The sequence below is a fragment of the Suricata suricatta genome, chromosome 6 (assembly GCF_006229205.1).
Source record: "Suricata suricatta isolate VVHF042 chromosome 6, meerkat_22Aug2017_6uvM2_HiC, whole genome shotgun sequence".
NCBI classification, from domain to species: Eukaryota; Metazoa; Chordata; class Mammalia; order Carnivora; family Herpestidae; genus Suricata; species Suricata suricatta.
Window position 1 is genome coordinate 145,696,959 of NC_043705.1, and position 6,271 is coordinate 145,703,229.

A 6,271-nucleotide genomic window follows, 5' to 3' on the forward strand; every position below is an offset into this window, starting at 1 on the left:
GACACCTCTGCCCCCAGTTCTGGAAGCTGCACCATCAGCGTTCCGCAGGTGTCCAGCACGTAGACGGAGGGTCTTGTAACTCCTCAGCTTCCAGAACATGCGGACCAGTTCTTTGCAGTAAGTAGTTTAAACTATACACTACGCTGTTTGCGGCATATTAAGTGTGAGTTCCATTTCTCTGGAGAATCCTGGTGAACACAAGCACCCACGATTCTGAAGCTGGACCCCGATGCTCCCAGCCTCACCTCACCCCCTCCACCCCTGCTCCTCCTTCTAGAGAGACTGGATGAAATATGCAGTTCCCGGGGCAGATTAGGAGGCTTCCATAAAATAACACCCAACTTATACATAAAGTTTTATAGAAATACAAAGTTTAATTAGAAGCTTTATTTTCCCAAGAATGTCAGCATTGATTGGGCACTGCACCTGTTGCTTCTAAATACAAATATGGTAAGAATCCAAAGTATATAGAACTTCCATTTGAAAACCTTAGGTACTAATAATTCATTGCTAAAAATATTAGGTGTTGATGACTGGGAGTGGGCTGGGCAAAATACTAAGAACTTCACACTTGCACACATTTTGTTAAATGATCACAAGAGTAGTGTGTGGTGGAGGTCATTTCCACTTGCAGTTGGGAATGGCGAGGTGACTTAAGTGTGCTCACCTGGCCGAGGTCCTACGGCGAGCCAGCCCCGCAGCCACTGGCCAGGCTCCAAACTCTGAGCTCTGGCACACACCTTACGAAAGCGGGAGCTGATGTGTTTCAAATTAGTCAGACGCTCAAGCTTTTACAAACTTGGGTTGGCTTTTCACCGAGGACTTGACGACCTTTCCTTGTGCTCCACTGAAGTGAGCAGAAAGAAAGACGAGAAACAAGGCGGATCTTCCATAATACGCTTCAGGGAATCAGCATACGCGAGACCCCGTGTGTGGTGACCAAAATGCCCGTGGAAGGGCACTGGCACTCCGCTGAGCACATCTGCCTGAGCCCGCAGGCCCCTGAGCATAAGGAGTTCAAGGAGAGGGGCTTCTCCTCTCACACAGGGGCCCCCACACTCAGACCGCGGTCCCACACGGGCTCCCCTGGGCGTCCCCCGGCCGCGGCCCTCAGTGACCAGTGGGCGCCCCCCCCCTCGCTCCCAAGCTGCCAGGCAGGGGTCGGGCCAGGTGGGCAGCAAGAGGGAGAAGAAACCCAGACAACAGCACAGGTTGTGTTTCCTAAACAGGGGCCAGATGTTTGTCTGCTGTAATCAATTGGTTTTCTTCTTGTTTTCTTTTTATTCTTTGTGGACATCTTAAAACTTCAGTTCTCTGGAGCAAAAGGCCTGCGGGAACCTAAGCGAATGTGCGAATGCCCAGCAGCGCGGAGTGAGCTGGAGGACTGGCGGGCCCAGCACATGGGGAGAAAGAAGCCGCCAGCCCTCCTGGGAGCCTCTCCTGGCTCAAGGTTAGTAGTGGGCTAGATGCCAGGCTCCAGGGTGAGTACAAGAGACGGGGCAGCCTTCAGAGTTGGAGAGCCCCCCACACTCCCCATGAGGTACTTAGAGCCGAATGCGTGATTGGATATGATTACGTGTAAACCCGGTCATGTTAGCCCTCTGGGCCGGAGAAGCTTGGAGAAGCGGGGTCAGAGCGCAGGCTGGGGCCTCGGGGACGTGGTCTCTGGAGGAAGGAGAGCCCGGGTCGGGGCGTGGGCTGGGGGCTGCAGGTGTGCTCGGCCACGCCAGGAAGAGGTGTGGAGGTCCTGGGGCACATCGTGCCTCTCACGAGGGATATACTGTCTGTCTCTCTGAGCTTTCCCAGGTGAGCACCTTGCAGGGACCTGGCGACAATCGGCAGGATCTGTATGAACCATATGAACCGATGAGTGGGAAAGGAGCTCAGCCCCTAACAGCATATGCACCATTAGCAAAAAAAATGGCGCTTTCCAGGTGCGTCCGGGACAGACGAGCAGCATGTGAGGAAGGCACGTGAGTGGTTGAGTGGGGGGCACGGTGCCACTGTGGTGGAGGTCATTGCTGCCGGGAGTTGGACTTGCCCGTGGCAGAAGGACAGGCAGCACGTGTGGGGGGAGGGGCTCAGCGGATGGGCAGAGGATGCTTATGGTCCCCTCTGCACAGAGTCCCAGGAACCAGGGCGCGGCAGTGGGCGTGGGGGAGGGGATTGAGACCAACGAGGGGCAGGACGTCCAGCCCTGCCGTCACCTGAGGTGGAAAGTGGTGGCTGACAGGACACGGACAGCTACGCTGAGGGCAGCCCGTGTGTGAGGCGCTGGGGCATCGGGAGAGCCATTCTCTAGGGGGCGGAGTCTCAGAACCTGCACCCCGCCTGGGGGGGGGAGCGAGGACAGCACCCCGCGGACGCTGCACCCGCAGCGCGGCTGCACAGCGAGGCCGGACCTGTGCCGGTGGCTGCTGGCCGAGCAGGAACGAGACCCCTGGCCTTCGGGGGCAGTGGTAGCAGGAGGTGGGAGGAAGGGGGGATATGGGGGTCCTGGGTCAGTGGAGGAAGTGAAGAGCGGAAGAACAAGGCCAGGAGAGAGGAGAGGGGACGTCCGTGGAGGAGGGGCCGGTGGGAGGTGAGCACAGAAGGCGGAGGGCTGGCTGCTCTGACAAAGCAGGTGCACATCGACAGGCCCTTGGGGGCCAGGCCCACCTGCACCCCCTGGGCTCCTCCTGAGTCATAATCGAACCATGGGTGGGAGGGACGCGGATGGCCCCTGGGCACTGTGAATACACCAGCAGGTCAACATGGCTGGACTTCTTATTTTTTTAATTTATTTTTTATAGTTTATTTATTTTTGAGACAGAGCACAAGTGGGGGAGGGGCAGAGAGAGAAGGAGACACAGAATCTGAAATAGGCTCCAGGCTCTGAGCTGTCAGCACAGAACCTGATGCGGGGCTTGAACCCACGAACTGGGAGATCATGACCTGAGCTGAAGTTGGACTCTTAACCGACTGAGCCCCCCAGGAGCTCCTGGCTGGACTTTTTAAAGGGCTTCCTTTGACGTGTTTTGGTCCGAGTGTCAGGTGCGTTTCCTTCAGCCTCGCGAAGGGTACTGAGTGTCGCCCCATGGAGTGGGTCCTAGAGCTGCCCCAGCAAACTGCTAGAAACTAGATGCCTTCAAACACTAGAAATTTGCTCAGGAAGCCAGAAACCCCCACACGGCTCCCTTCTCCGGGGCGCGGAGGGAGGGCCCGTGTGCGTCTCTCCTGCTTCTGCCGGGCCCCCGGTCTCGTCCAGGCTCTGCTCCTGTTGCCACATGGCCTCTCCTCGCTGTGCGCGTCTGGCTCTGCTTCCTGTCCTCCTCTTGTAAGGACACCAGTCCCTGTGGATTAGGGCCCCCTGCTGCAGTATGACCTCAACTCAGCCTGCATCCCAACCACATCTGCAAAGACCCTATTTCCCAGTGATGTCATATCCACCTTCCCGTGTCGTTTCAGGGACACAGCACGCGATCAGGAAGCTCTGAAAAGGATGTCCAACCGCCTTCCTGGATGCCCTACATGAGGCCTTTCTTCTCAACTGCCAAGTCTCTGGTGGATTCCTACCCACACGGACCACGGGTAGCACCTTGGGGGGAGCTGGCGCCAAGGCTGTTCAGGGAGAACCAGGCAGAGCTGCGGGGAGCTCTCCCCTGTGTTTGCCCCCCAGGACTGAGCCTCGCAGAGAGCTGGTTCTGCTCAGGGCGGCCCTGTTGCTCCCCAGGCCGCTGGGGCGGGAGACCTCCAGTGCCCTCCCCGGGAGAAGGGGGCGGGCCGGTGCGCTCGCGGAGGGAGGCAGTGACATGGGGTAAGCCCGAGGGGCTCCGCGGTGTCTTCCACGTGTGGAATGCACTTGACTCTGACCCATTACTTCCCCTACTCTCTACTTGTTTTGTGACGTTTCTACCTCTAGAACCCTTCACTCTTAGCTCCCCATCTGGTCTCTTTCAAATGCCCTTCTCGGCACAATCAATCCTGCTTCGGGAGTTGGATTTTAAAGCATCTATTTTTTGGCCTTTAAACGCCACTGAAATTTATTTTATTTTAGGTAGAAAGAAGCAAAGAGTGCCAAAGATGAGCCTGAGTGAGAACATGAGGGTGAAGCTGAAGGTGAGAAGCCATTCAGCCCACCGGGCTTTCCCGGGCAAGACTCAGTTATCAGCAGAGTGCCTGCCCCCACTCGGCTTCCCCTCCTGTCCCTCCTCCCAGTACAAACCTACTTCTCTCCCAGACCCGGGTCAGACCACACTCCTCCGCAGGCCTGCCAACCCAGGCGGGCCTCATTGGGACCCGCTGTTCCTGCCATGGGCTTGGCGGTGTTCGGCTGAGAGTCCTTGTTCCGCCTTTGACACTGGACACTGGGTCAGAGCTTACACCTCCTGCACTGGCCGGGTCCTTAGATCTTCGTAAGGTCCACACTGCATGCGTCTTACACCTCCCACACTGGGCGGGCCCTTAGATTGTAGCACCTCCAACTGGGCAGGTCCTTAGATCGTAGCACCTCCCACACTGGGCGGGTCCTTAGGTCGTAGCACCTCCCACACTGGGTGGGTCCTTAGATCTTAGTATGGTCCCTCCCACACTGGGCAGGTCCCCTGCCTTTTCTGACCTCACTGGGAGCTGGATGGCGCCTCCCCCCCCACCTCCTCCCAGGTAAGCAGGAGGCGATTCGCTGCTCTTTATCCGAAGGGTCCGTGCTTTCTGGGACCCTGTCTTCTAGGAGGGGTCCTGTAGGCTCGGTGGACACACACACACACACACACACACACACACACACACCGGGACCTGGCTCTTCTTGCAGTTACTGCCTGGTCGTGGAATGATTCAGCCCCAGACTCTACGCATGTGTCCGTGCCCAGGAGAAGTACACTAAGGGGCCGCCCCTCACCTCCACAGCACCTGCGGCTGCTTATTGGGTCCGATGGGTGGATTTCGTACACCCGGAAGGTGGGCGCCTCGGGTGACCCCCTGCCCCGTGCAAGCGCAGGACAGTGGGTGGCAAGCTCAGGAGGCCGGGGAAGCACCCGAGGCTGCTCCTTGGTGCGCGTGTTGGCATCCCAGCAGCTGCAGCCGCCAGAACTGACGCACCCCGACACTTTTCTGGGATGTGAACACTTTGCTTTTAGAAGCGCGTGGACGTGGCCCTTCCCGCACCAGCCATCAGCAGTGGCAAATGTCATCGAATAAGTGGAACAGGCCTCGGGGACCACGAGGGCCGCATCCGGGCACCGCACACATCATGTCACAGACACTGCAGGCTGGGCCGGTCGTCGGCCCCTGGGGGGAAAGCCGGCCCCACAGAGGGGACCCCAGCCTCTCACACAGAGACAGCAAATGGTAAGCGTTTGTGCGCTTAGACTCAGCTGAATCAAATGCAGAACGGGATGGTTACATGTTTAAAAGGCAAAAAAAGCAAATAAATCCTTCCCTGAATTTTGTGATTGAACTTTGCAGGCCCTTCATTTTGGGAATGTCCAGGAAGCCTGGTATACTGACAGGCTCCGTCCTTGCATGTGTGTGAGTGTGTGTGCGTGTGTAAGAGTGTGTGTGCATGCAGCATGTGTGCACATGTGTGCACGTGCGCACATTTGTGGGCTGCGTATGGGTCTGTGTGCACTGTATGCAAGTGTGTATGCATGCACACATGTATGTGTGCTCGTTTACGTGTGCATGCATGAGCGTGCACGTGTGTGGGTGTTTGTGTACATGTGCACATGAAGGTGAGTGTGTGCCTGTGCAGGAGCCTGTATGTGCCACCACGTCTGCACAGGGGTGTGTACTTGGGTGCATGTGTGCGTGCACATATGCCTCTGAGTGTGGGTGCCCGCGTGTGCACGCGCATACATGTAGATTTAATTCACAGGGATCTCCCAGCCCATGTCTGGAGCCTGGCGGGGGCACTCAGAAGGAGAGGCAAGTGAAGTGGGGGTTTCTCACACCGCCCCCCAGTCCGCCCACGTGTCCAACAGGCTTCACGGAAAGCTTGGGGCTCACCTTCCATTTATGAAAATCCCAACACAGAGAAGCGACTGCTGTTGAATACCCTTCAGTATTTGAGAAAACTGGACTTCCCCCTCCAGGGAGCTGCGGGTGTCCCCTGAGGCAGTGGAATCACCTTATGTGGCCGAGGTGACGCCCAGCGCAGGCCACTGGGTCCCTGTGTCCCAGACGCAGTGGCCCACGCTGCACTCTTCTGCCTCGGCAGCTGCTCCCCGCCCTGCGCAGCCGCTGTGCTTGTCCTGTCTGTGTGAGTTCCATAGATCTGCGTTTCATGTGTATGTTT

General features: G+C 57.4%; 1 long non-coding RNA gene across 1 annotated transcript; it reads left to right on the forward strand.

The window, feature by feature from the left end:
* Positions 1–4,046: 4,046 nt before the first annotated feature.
* Positions 4,047–5,434, forward strand: LOC115293589. The gene is made up of 2 exons (XR_003909509.1): positions 4,047–4,098; positions 5,115–5,434. It is a non-coding gene; the product is annotated as an uncharacterized LOC115293589 (long non-coding RNA).
* Positions 5,435–6,271: the final 837 nt, after the last annotated feature.